Source organism: Fukomys damarensis, unplaced genomic scaffold, assembly GCF_012274545.1.
Source record: "Fukomys damarensis isolate Sample0158 unplaced genomic scaffold, DMR_v1.0_HiC HiC_scaffold_5, whole genome shotgun sequence".
NCBI classification, from domain to species: domain Eukaryota; kingdom Metazoa; phylum Chordata; class Mammalia; order Rodentia; family Bathyergidae; genus Fukomys; species Fukomys damarensis.
Genome location: NW_022900917.1, coordinates 65,456,354 through 65,469,266, shown reverse-complemented (window position 1 = coordinate 65,469,266; position 12,913 = coordinate 65,456,354). Strand labels below are relative to the sequence as shown.

General features: G+C 35.0%; 1 protein-coding gene and 1 pseudogene across 10 annotated transcripts in view; one reads left to right on the top strand and one right to left on the bottom strand.

Moving 5' to 3' along the window:
• The window catches only part of Erc1 (ELKS/RAB6-interacting/CAST family member 1), a 445,074-nt gene that overhangs the window by 153,257 nt on the left and 278,904 nt on the right, over positions 1-12,913 (top strand). The window lies entirely within an intron of this gene.
• LOC104866526 overlaps positions 4,213-12,913 on the bottom strand; it is a 20,164-nt pseudogene continuing 11,463 nt past the window's right edge.

Here is a 12,913-nt window from a genome sequence, read left to right as displayed (position 1 = left end):
CAGGCTGGTCTCGAACTCACAGTGATCCTCCTGCCTCAGCCTCCTGAGCGCTGGGATTACAGGTGTGTGCCACCAAGCCTGGCAAAAAACCTGTGTTTTTTTCAAAATGGAATATGGGTGTGACTCAGTAGCTGTACCTGGGGGAAAGCAAAAATTCATGTGTACCTTCACCTGTTTGGCAGATGAATGGCAAGGTGTGTACAGTAGCTCCAAAGCAGCAATAGTTGAATTTTACTTATGAAATGCTCATTGCTAAATTTCTGTGCATTTAGGATTTTTTTTTTTTAAGTTTTCTTTTGAATTTTTTCTGGTGGTGATTTTCTAGTACAATTCAGTGCAATGGCACATGAAAATCCAGATTTGCAAATTTTAGAGATGGTCAAAAGTGAATCATCCATCAGGTTACATCTGCATGGATGATGAAGATGATAATGACTTTGACATTGGCCATATGAGCTAAAGTTCCTGTGACATTGAAATGGAGCAAAAATTGACTGATACAGACAACAGGGAATGCAGACTTCCTTGATTCAAATGATGAACAAAACCCAGGAGTGTGAGTGCATATTTGACAAGTTTAAAAGTTGCAAAATGGTCAGAAAATAATATGAAATGACCCAGTCTTAGAACTAGGTCTGAAAATATAATGAAGATCTTGGCACAGGTGAAACTTACTGGACAGAATACTAGCACTGCCATTCAGCATTGGAATTTGTAACAGATGAAATGCTACAAGATGTTGTGCAATACACAAAGGCTGAAATACAAGTAAAATGTTCGGTATGGACCAATTGCCATATTAAAAAATGTATTTATTATCACACCTCACTACCTGAACTGAAAGCATTCATAGGTCTGCAGTACTTAACAGGGATTTCTCCTGGTAATCTTAGGAATGTGAAAGACATGGAAAAGCAGTGGGTCAAAATATGGCCTTAAAATTTATGCCTTGAAAATGTGAAGCCTTATTATGCTTTCATGTTAGAAATTTATCCTGGAACTCAGCCATCAGGTTCTTATTCATATAATAAGCCAAATGATGTTGTGAACAGACTTATTGCTCCTATCTCCCAAAGTAATCGTAGTGTGACATTCAACAGTTGGTTTGCCAGTTTCCAATCGATGTTACATTTGTTAACAGAGCACAAGTTGACCAGCATAGGAACTGTACACAGGAACAAAGCAGAAATTCCAAATGAAATGTTGCAATTTAAAAACAGAATTGTATAGAACAATCTTTGGATTTCAGAAAGATTTGCATTGGCTTTGTATGTGGCAAAGAAAAACAAACTAATACTGCTGATGTCAACATTGCATTATGTGGAAATATTGTTAGGAAAACCATGACAAAATAGAAGCCTGATGTGGAATCTTTGAACAATAAAATCAAAGGTGAAATAGATGTTGTTGTTGAGTTATGCAGCAACTGTGATGTCACTTGAAGCAGAAAGCATTGGCCACTATCTGTGTTTTTCTCAGTCCTAAACACGTGTGGCACAAAGAAAAAACAAAATACCATGGAGAAATTTTCTTAGATGATTGGGACTCATAAGAGAATATGTACAGCAGAGGAAAAACAAAATGTTTCTGTCCAGGGAACCTATGCAAAAAAATTATGGAGCACATTGTGAGCTGACAGGTAAATAAGCTGATGCAGCATCATAAAGACCTTCTATGACAACAGTAAAACCAGAAAGATGCGCGCTGTGACCTACAAGAAAGGACAGAAAAATTATTAATAATGTGCTATCAGTGTGAGTGATACTTGTGTATGAAACATGCAGTTTTCATGTGTGAAAACTGCATTGGATGTGACAATTGAAGCAAAGATTATTTCTTTGTAGACTTTTGTGTGTATTGACATTGTGGTTCACCTAGGTTTCTATTGCTCATTTTATCTTTTAGGTTTCATAAGCAAGTAAACAGTGGATGTGAAAATGTTGATTTTTCTTCTAAGCACTTATTACATAGCTTTTTTTTGAGACAGGGTCTCACTATGTAGTTGAGACTGACCTGGAACTCACTATGTAGCCCAGGCTGATCTCGAATTCACAGTGATCCTCCTGGCTCAGCCTCCCGAGTTCTGGGATTACAGGCATGCACCCATCACGCCTGGCCAGTTATTACATAGTTGATATTTTATTGATACCTTATTTCCCTCCAAAATGTATGTTTTGCAGTGTAGTAGGAAGCTCCTAATAAAACAGGAAGTGAAAAGATCTGACAAGAATGGCCAGCCACATATGAAAAGAAAGCTGTGCACATGTGCTGTCAGTATAAGTGAAGCATGTGCATGCAGTAGGCAGTTGTCATGTGTGAAGACTGCCTTGAGTGTAACAGTTGAAGCAAAAATTATTTTTTTTTGTAGATCTCTATTGGTATTTTCACTATAGTTCATACAGGAATTTCTTTCTTTTCTTTTAAAATTAACTTTATTGGTACATTTAATGTATGCAATATAATGACATTCATTGTTAGAAATTTATACCTTTACATAATTAATCTTGGTTCTTAATTTTTTTTCCCCATTCCCTGTTTGGTCCAAGTGATGGCTATGCTGATGTGTGTCTGTGAAAATTCACCAAGTTGTACAATTACGATTTTAGCTGTTGTGTGTATGTATATATATATATATATATGTCATATTTCTATTAAAATTATATATTTCAAAACTCCAAAGCTGATCTATTTTGTTTCTCTAATATTTCTCCTATTTTTTGTTCTATGCTCCAACTTCCTTTTCTTGTTCTCCTAAAACAATTCAGTAAGAGAATTGTTCTGTTTTATAAATCTTATAATTCAGAGAAGAGGCCCATTTTCTTTTTTTTTTCTTTTATTGAGTTTTTGGTACATTTTAGGTATACAGTACAATTACATTCATTATTGGGATCTTGTACCTTTACATGACAGGTCTTGGTTCTCATTTTTTCCCCTTGTCCGTGCCCTCCCTTCACTCCCCCTCTCCCCTCCCCATTTACAAACACTTTATTTCCATTTTTTTCATTTTGTCATATTTTTTTCTTTTCCCTTATTATCTTTCCCCTACCCTTCCCATTTTCCCTACACCTTTAGCCCTTTTCTTCCTATTTCACATGGCCAATTATATCATTAGGATCTTATGTACTATTATAGTTTTTCACACCAGAGAAACTATTTGGTGTTTACACATGTGTGACTTATTTATTTCACTTAGGAGTATATCCTCAATATGTATCCATTTTCCTATGAATGAATCTAATTTCTCATTCTTTATGGCTGAGTAGTATTCCATTTTATAGAAAAACCACACCTTCTTTATCCAATTTCCAACTGATGGGCAAATGGGCTGTTTCCAAGATTTAGCTATTACAAATTGTGCTGCTATAAACATGGATGAGCATGTATCATTGTGGTATGATTCCTTTAATTCTTTTGGAAAGATACCCAGCAGAGGGATGTCTGGGTCAAATGGAACCTCTAGTCCTAGCTTTTGAGGTATCTCCATATTGATTTTCATAGTGGTTACACCAGTCTGCACTCCCACCAACAATGGAGAAGGGTTCCTTTGTCCCCACAAACCCGCCAATATTTGTTATTGGGTGATTTCTTGATAGCAGCCATTCTTTGTGGGGTGAGGTGGAATCTCAGTGTTGTTTTCATCTGCATCTCTCGAATGACCAGTGATGTGGAACATTTTTTCATATATTTACTTGCTGTTTTTACTTCTTTGTTTGAGAAATGTCTGTTCATTTCAGATGCTCATTTTTGAATCGGGTCTTTATATTTTGGGGGGCTGATACTTTTGAGTTCTTTATATATTCTAGATAATAGTCCTTTGTCTGAGGAGCAGCTGGTAAATATTTTTTCCCACCTTGTAGGTTGTCTTTTAGTTCTGGTGATGGTTTCTTTTGCAGTGCAGAAGCTTTTTAATAAGATGAGATCCCAGTTGTTGATTCTTTCTGCTAATTCCCATGCTGAGGATTTGTTCATAAAGTCTTTTCCTATGTCAATGTCTTCAAGAGTTCTGCCTAACTTATCTTCCAGCAAGTTTAGTGTTTCTGTTTTAATATTTAGATCTTTAATCCATTTGGATTTTAATTTAGTGCATGGCGAAAGATAAGGGTCTAGTTTTAATCTGTGGCAGGTTGACATCCAGTTTTTCCAACACCATTTATTAAAGAGGCTATCTTTCCTCCAGGAGGTTCATTTTCTTAATAGGAATTTTGCAGTGTTTTAAGACATGTGAATAAGGCTTTCTCTGTCACCAACTCTACACCTTCTTGTTTTTGAGCCTCTGGGTGGCCTTGGCTGTATGTAGCAAGCTCGCTGTGTTTTGGTAGCACTGTACAGTACTTCTTGAACTCCATGCCACAGGGCAACAGTGTAAAGAAGCTCATTCAATGCACACATCTGAGCAGTGAAGCTGATGTTGTTGGTGATGGTGACCAGTGTGGCCCGGGCAAGCTCTTCTTACTGATGGACTCTCGTTTTTCTTTACTCATCATGTTGCCAAAGCTTGATACTACAGCAGATCCTTGAAGGCCAAATCATTCATAGTCTCCTCTGTAAATGTCCTTCACCAACTTATCAACATTGGTGCTGTCACTTTTAGCTGCCATTTCCAGAGCTTCTTCAAAGGTCTCACAACCAGTCAGCAAGCAGCATAGGCCTAGGAATGTTCCACCTCCAAGACTGTTCCCTGTAACTCTTTTTATAGTTGTCCTTGGCGTACGCTGCTAAAATGCTAACACCTGATCCCATGTTAACCAGTAACATAGGGTATGGGTTGTCAAGGCAGTATGGCTTTTTTTGACACTATTCGGGATTTGTGGGATTTTCAAAATATTAACATTACAGTTTGCCATGAAGCTGATGGAGTTGACATAAAGGAGACTTTGAATCAGACAGTTCAGTTCATCCAGGTTATGGATCTGCAGGTCATCAATCATTCTGAAGTCCTCTTCAGATTTGAAAGCTCCACTTCCCATGGCTCAGAGGGTGGTGTGGAGGCTGGAGAAGTTCTTCCCACTGCCCATCATTGCACAGTTGGGAAAGCAGATGAAGTGCAGGTTCCCTTTGCTCCAACACATGGTCAGGTTTTAAGTTCCAGGTGGATGTCTTGGATCCCAGATTTCCCAGAAGCTGTGTTAGGAGTTAGATATTTCTGGATGCTCTTCACGTTCTCCACTTCCTCTTGTTGCTCTTTGGCTGTAATATCCTTTGGTTCAAAGTAGATCAATTTAACCAGAGTTCCACTGATATCCATGCCAAACCATGGGAATGCTCTCCACCAGCTTTTTCATCTGCTCTGCATTCTCTGTTCTGCTTCTCTGTAGGCTGCCATGTTCCTTTGTCCTTAGTGCCAGTCTCAAGAGCAGCCAGATCTGAAAGGGAGAGCTCTGAAATTGGTCCTCTGTTTTGTAGATACTCTGCCATCTTCCAAGTCCAACTCATGTCTTGCTGGTACAACTATAGTAGGTTCCTAATTGGTCAGACAGCATCCTCATTGGTAGCTTTGTGTTCTCTTCTCCAGGATATTAATATTTCAGGCACAGCAAAGACTTTGCCTTTGACAAGACTGTCACAGTACAATGCTTTGAAGTGGTAGCTGCTTTATACCTTCATAAAGGAAAAAAGAAAAAAATGATCATACAAATTTATTCTAGGAAAAAATTGTTTTGCTCACCAGGGTCACTTTTGATGACAGGTAGCTTGATACAGGGAGAAGAGCAACCCTGGATCCAGTGAAGAGTCTTTTTGTTTGGCCCTGCTGGGAAGGATCCAGAGGTGACTAGCCTGCTGTTGCTCTGCCCCTAGGAATTTATTTCTGATTTTATCTTTTAGATTTTTGAAGCAAGTACACAGTTAATGTGAACATGTTCATGTTTATTCTAAATGCGCAATACAAATTAAGAATTTTGCATTTTATTATATTTTATGTTCCTGTAAAGTACACATTATATAATGAGAAACACCTGACAAAACAGCAAGACCAGGGGAATGTCAAGTATGTCCTGTAAAAAATCCAGGAAAGCAAAACACATGTGCTGTCATTGTAAGCTATATGTATATGGAATGTGCTGTTGTCATGTGTGAAAACTGCCTAAGGTGTGATGACTGACTTTTTTTGTAGAATGCTATGGATATTTTCATTGTAGTTCATACAGGAACTTACTTCTTTTGTTATACAAAACAGTTAATGTTGAAAATTTTTATGCTTTTTTATGAACACCATTACATATTAAAAATTCATACTTTGTTTTTGTAATTTTTTCCTTTTAGTATCCAATGTTTAATATAATAGAACTCATAAAATGAAAATGAATAATTAATCAATAGAAGCATTCTAAATAATAAATGTGGGTATCATATACTTAAGTTTCTGCACCTTTATGGCAAATTTTATGTTATGCCCCTCATATTCAGGAAATAATTTTTCCTGCTTTATCATAGTTATTTTTAAAAAGAGGCTGTCTGAAATAACTAAGAAAACATCTAGTTACTATCCCAGTTTTTCACTTAAAGTGTACCTTTGAAGTAACATTTATAAGAAATGCTGTTATTGTTTATCTCTGTTGAGGTGATAGATTAGAAATATTTGATATTATCCCAGCTTATTTTCAGCCTGTGACAATAGCCAAGGAAAATGTGACTTACTTTGATCAACTTCAAATTCACTTTATCTTTTAATGCAGAGCATGCCCTGTATTTGCCTTTTAATTTGGCTTTTCATTTGTTTTCTGTAAATACTTGTAAGAGTTTGATCATTCTCAATATTGATTGAATATATCTTGTTAGTGGATGCTAATTTATTTAAATTTTAAGAAATATTTATAGCCTCCATTCATTCCCTACAACTCTCCACTTCCCCTTACTGATTTCTTATGTAATCTTTCAGAAACAGTTTACATATATACAAGTAAAAATGAATTATTCATTATGTTTACCTCTTCTATATTCTTCCAGACATATGCAAAATCCTTATACTGGCAAAAAAAAAAAAATCTGAGGGTGCACATGTGTGTGTTTCAGTATATATCTTACCATTCCCTGTCGCTTATTCTTTTTCTTTTTTAGTTAAGATATTTGGAACTCCTTCCAAAGATTTCCAGTTTTATTACTGATGGCATTGTGCACATGTATTAGAATTTATTTAGTAAAATTTATATAGAAGTTGCCATGTATTTTGCTCAAATTTCTGCTTTTACCTAAAGTAATGGTACAGTGAAAAGGTTGTTTATGTTTATATACGTATGAAATACATTTCTAGGATGAACTCCTAGAATTAAGATTATTGAGTGAAATAGTATGCACTTATATTTTTTTGTGTATATATATATGCATAGGTGAATTATCTAGTTTTTCTACTTTTTGCCAGTCTGATGAGAATCTTTCAGTGTTGTTATAGTTCTTTAGTTACAAGTAAAGTTCAACGTATTTTTATATGATTAAGATCATTGATAAAAAGATCATTGATACTCCTTTTCTATAAATTATTTGTTCATATAACTTAGTTACTTTTTATTGATTTAATATATATGCATAGGTGAATTATCTAGTTTTTCTACTTTTTGCCAGTCTGATGAGAATCTTTCAGTGTTGTTATAGTTCTTTAGTTACAAGTAAAGTTCAACGTATTTTTATATGATTAAGATCATTGATAAAAAGATCATTGATACTCCTTTTCTATAAATTATTTGTTCATATAACTTAGTTACTTTTTATTGATTTATAGAAGTTCTTTCATAGTTTAATAATTAACTCTGAATCTGTGTGAGTTCCAAATGTTTTTTCATGGTAGGCTTTTGACACATTTGTGTATGTATATGTATACATTCACTCATATCTAAGCATTCAGATTTCTGGATATTTGGATATACTTGAAAATGACAGTGTCTTTTCTATTGATACATCTTTGTATTTGGTACCTCTGATTTAATTTTTGTTCTTTGAAACATGTATTGAAAACAAATTTCTTTCATGGTACTCCCCCCACCAGTAATGTCCTATTTTTGTTTTGCCATTTTTCTATGTGAAAGTTAGAATTTGTTTGTTTCATTCTCCTACTCTCAATTCTGTCTTGATTTCATTGGTAGTGCATCAGATTTATAGAATATAAATAGTGTTATATCCTCCATTATCTCTTCCAATTGCTGCTTTTTTGCATATATGAAAGCTTCTGATTTCTGTACATGTTTTGTTCTTTTTTTTTCTCATTGAGCTTATTGGTGCTTTTTAGGTATACAGTACAGTTACATTCATTATTGGATTCTTGTACCTTTACATGACCGGTCTTGGTTCTCACTTTTTCCCCATACCCCTGACCTCTCTTCACCCCCTCCACCCTTCCCTATTTACAAAGATGTTTCCATTTTTTTTTGTTTTCTCATATTTTTAATATTTTGTTTTTAACATACTAAATTCTCTCAAGGTTTTGGGTTTTTTTTCCTCAAGTGATTCTTTTGGCTTCTCCATACACAATTTTATCATTTTCAAATAATACCTTTAATTTAATGTTGCATACATTAATGAGGTACACCTCATTTCTTTATCTTTTCTTCTTCCATGTACCAGTATATCTGAAACCATCCTAAGTAATAATGGCAGTAATGGACATCTTAGTGTTGTCCCTGATTTGAATAAGAATTCTTTTAGTTTTCTCTCGATGAAGTATGATACTTTTAGGTTAGATTGATTGATTCATTGATTGATTTTATTGTTTTAAGAAGGTAACCATATAAATAAAATGATTTTTTTAAGTGGATGGCTATGCTATTTTAATGGATGACAGTTCTGTTTTTTTACTGGCTATTAATTTTTTCTGTAAGGCATGAGGAGTACCAAAAATGAGTACCTAACAAATTCTTTGGGGTGGGAAGCGTAGTGAGACTGACAAGGTATTCAACACCAACAAGTTCTGGCTTGTGCGTCTAATACCACATGAATGACAAGCAGAGACAATTTTGATATCAGAATGTGTCCAGTACCAAAATGAATGTGTTTCAAAGCTCTTAAGTATGAAAATATGACTATATTATATTTGGCATATAAATGTATTTAGCCCTTTTAAAGTCTAGGTAAGTATTTCTTTTAAAGAACTAACAAATTACAGTGTACTTTTTAGAAAACTTCACTAGTTTTTTTAAAGTATCCAAACATACAAAGTGAAATTCAGTCTCTGTTTCCAATCCTTTGATAGCCTCAGTACAGTTCTTTAGAGATATTAACTATTATTAGTTCTTTGTGCACCTTTTCTCAAAGCTTCAGGGTATATGCAGCATACTATACAACTTTTTTTAAGAGTTGGGACCATAATTTTGATTACTTAGAAATAAATATTTTAATATCTTGCTATGTCGCTTTATCTCATTTGAAAAAAATGTCTGCATATTTGCTGTGTCACACTTGCATTGTGGTTTAATTAACTAATACCAGGTAGCTTTCCATGTAGCTCTTTGTAGAATTTTTTCTTGTTTATTTTTACAGTGATATAGCCTATTATGTTATAAATACATATACTGAATTGCCCTACAAAAATTTTGTAGTTTTATTATACTTTCTGCATAACTTCACTAATTTTTTGCCAACCCTTTTAAAATTGTTACTTTTTGCTAAATAATTTAACATATTTGTATTGTTGCTTATTATTTAAAGTTGAGTTTATATAGACTATCTTTTCGTTAAGTTTTTCTTTCGTTTGGGCGGTACCTTTTCAGTATTTTGCCCCACATTTTTCTGTTAGATGAATTTTCTTGCCTTCATTTTGGAATTCTTTCTTTTGTAAGTAAATTGCTTTCCTCATGTTTTATAAACATATTTCCTATTTTTATTTTCTTTTTTACTTTATGGTATTTGTTTTAAAGCTTATATTGCCACTTCAATAGTCCTTTTCTCTATGTAGCCTCAATTTTATGTCATGTTCGGAAACACTTAAATAATTCAGGGTTATTAAAATTATTTGCACATGTTTTCTTTTGATGCTTTTTTTTTTCATCAGTGCTGAAATGACAACCTAGGGCCTCACACATGCTAGGCAAGTGCCTTACTACTGAGATGCAGCCCAGCTCTTTTCTTCTACTTTTAAAGTTTCTTATTTCTTTACAACTAAAAATTGGTTTATTAAATTTATGTATTGCCACAATTCAGCTTTATGTTTTTACTTTTGCCAGCCAGTTTATCAGTATAGTATTTATTAAAAATGAACCTTTTCTCTTCTAATTCAGAGGACCCAATTAAGTTATCATATCAACTTGGGCCTGTTTTGGGGATCTGGTCTGTTCCATTTATCTGTATCTGTTTTTTGGTGGGGGGTACTGGGGATAGAACTCAGGACGTTGCGCTTGCCAGGCAGGGGCTGTGCCACAGAGCTATATCCCCGGCTTGTGTGAGATCAAGCTGCTTCAACGGTTCATATATATTTTCACAATTAGTAGATTGTCCTGTTATATTTTCTTTTTGGAAGAACTTGTGACTCTTGTTACTTATTGTTGATTTCAGTGAACTTTAGTATCTTTTTATCAAATTCCCCTCTTTGAAAAAATAACCTTGTCACTATTTTAGTGCATGTAACATGTCAGAAGTCAAAAGAAGAAAGTATTTTCGTATGAAGGGAATGATTAGCTTTGTAAATTTCTGCTGATGAATTAAGTAAAATGAGAATTATCCATTGAACAAAGAAAAGTGATGGTCAGTAATTTTGAATACAGAATTTCATGGAGTGGGAAAAGGGCATACATTATGCCTAGTTTTCCTGTGATTTATCTGTTATTTCAAGCAATATATTTAATTTTCCTCCCTCCCTCCCTCCCTCCCTCCTTTCCTCCTTTCCTTCCCTTCCTTTTTGGCACCAGGGATCAAACTCAGGTTCTTGTGCTTGTGAGGCAGGTGGCGGCACCACTGAGCTAAATCCCCAGCCCAATATATTTAATTTTCTGTGTGTTGATATAATAGCTTTTAAAGTGAAGCCATATTTATAAAAGTAAACTCAAAGAACAGTGGAACAAAGTAGTGAGCTTGGACATGAGCCCATGTAACCTCAGTAAATTATCTTTGAGAAAAGTGCTAAAAATGTGCATAGTAGAAAGGACAGTTTTTAAAATAAATTGGAAAATCATATTTTAAAATAAATGGGAAATTCATCATGCCATATAATGAAACTGGACTTCCTTCTCTCACTATATATTAAAAACAACTCAAAGTGGATTATCAGCCTTAATGTAAGACCTGAAATCATGAAGCTACTATAAGAATACATAGGGTAGAGCCGGGCGTGGTGGCGGCAGCACTTGGGAGTCTGAGTAACCAGAATACACAAGGAACAACTCAATTGCAAAATCCACCAAATAATCCAATTTAAAAATGAACAGAAGAGACCTAGGACATTGCCTAGCATGTAGAAGGTCCTGGATTTGACCTCTAACAGTAAGGAGAAAAATAGGCCAACAAGTAGATAAATCATTCAAATCATAAATAATCAGGAAAATTAAAATTAAAACTACAGTGAGCTATCACTTTGCTCTGTTAGAATGGCTGTTTGCACACTGTTGGAAGTAATTAAATTAGTAGAGCCATTATGGAAAGAAGCATGGAATTTTCTCTAAATTAAAAATAGTACTACCATATGATTAAACAGTCCCATTCCTGGGTATATAGCCAAAGGAAATGAAATCAGTCTGTCAGAGAGACGTGTGTCCATGTTTACTGCAGCATTATTTAGTATGAGTAAGAAATATAAACAATCTAAGTGTCCTCTAACTGATGAATGGATAAAGAAAATATGGTACATATGTACTATGAAGTACTATTTAGCCATTAAAAGGATATAATCTTGTCATGTGTAACAATATGAAGGAGACTGAAGGGTTTAAAGAGAAAGATTTACCCTGATTTGAACATTATATGTTTACATTTATCAAAACATTTCATTTGGTACCCAGTGTTGTATAATTTTTATGTACCAGTTGAAAATGAGGTCACATTTTATACACTCACAACACAGATCACGTCTGTAATTCCAGATGATTGAGGAATTCTTGCCCCTGGCAAGCAAGCAATTTGTTTCCTAATCAGTCCACCATCTGGATATCCTCTAACTCAATTTAATTCTGACACTGTCTACCTGAAAGTAGTGTCAGGTTTCATAGCTCACGGGCTCAGTCCAACAAAACTGGCCTCACTTCAGACACCACTGGCAAATCTTTTCTCGGCAATTTAAAGAAGGACTGGTGGGGCTGGTTACAAATCAGAGTATCCTTGACTTCCTCTGTAGGCTCAATTAACTTGCTACAATTGTTCCCAGAACTCAGGGAAATACTGTACTCACGTTTAGCAGTTTTTAAAAAAGGATTATTTTAAAGGCTACAAATAAACAGCCATCCAAAGAGATGTATAGAGTGGTATGAAAGGGTCCCAAGTGTAGAAACTTCTATCCCGATAGTTTTGGGATGGTCACCCTCTTGGCACATGGGTCAGTTCTTGTTCACCTTCATAAAAACCTCCACGTGTTTAGTTGCCCAGAATTTCTCTGAATCCTGTCCTGTTGGGTCTTTATGGAGACTTCATTGCTGATTGAGCATGGACAGCCAGTATAGTAATGGAACGGACACAAAGCATATGATTTAGTACAAATAGAGCAGGTGGGGAAGCCTAGCAAGGGCTGTCTTGTGCTGTGTTTCTTCTTCCTGTCTACTGGTAAGGACTCATTCTAAAAGGTGGGTCTTATGATCTACTATGAGACAAGATAGCTCAGATGATTTCTGAGCTTTAGGAAGAAAGATAAGTAAAAATTAGAATTTCTGAGTAGTATTCCATTTTATAGAAAAACCTAACCCTAAAATGTACCAATAAACTCAATTAAAAAATTAGAATTTCTGTGATCACAGTATGTTGGGGAAGAGCAATTCCAGTTTCCTGGCCTGCCTTGGGGAGGGAGTTA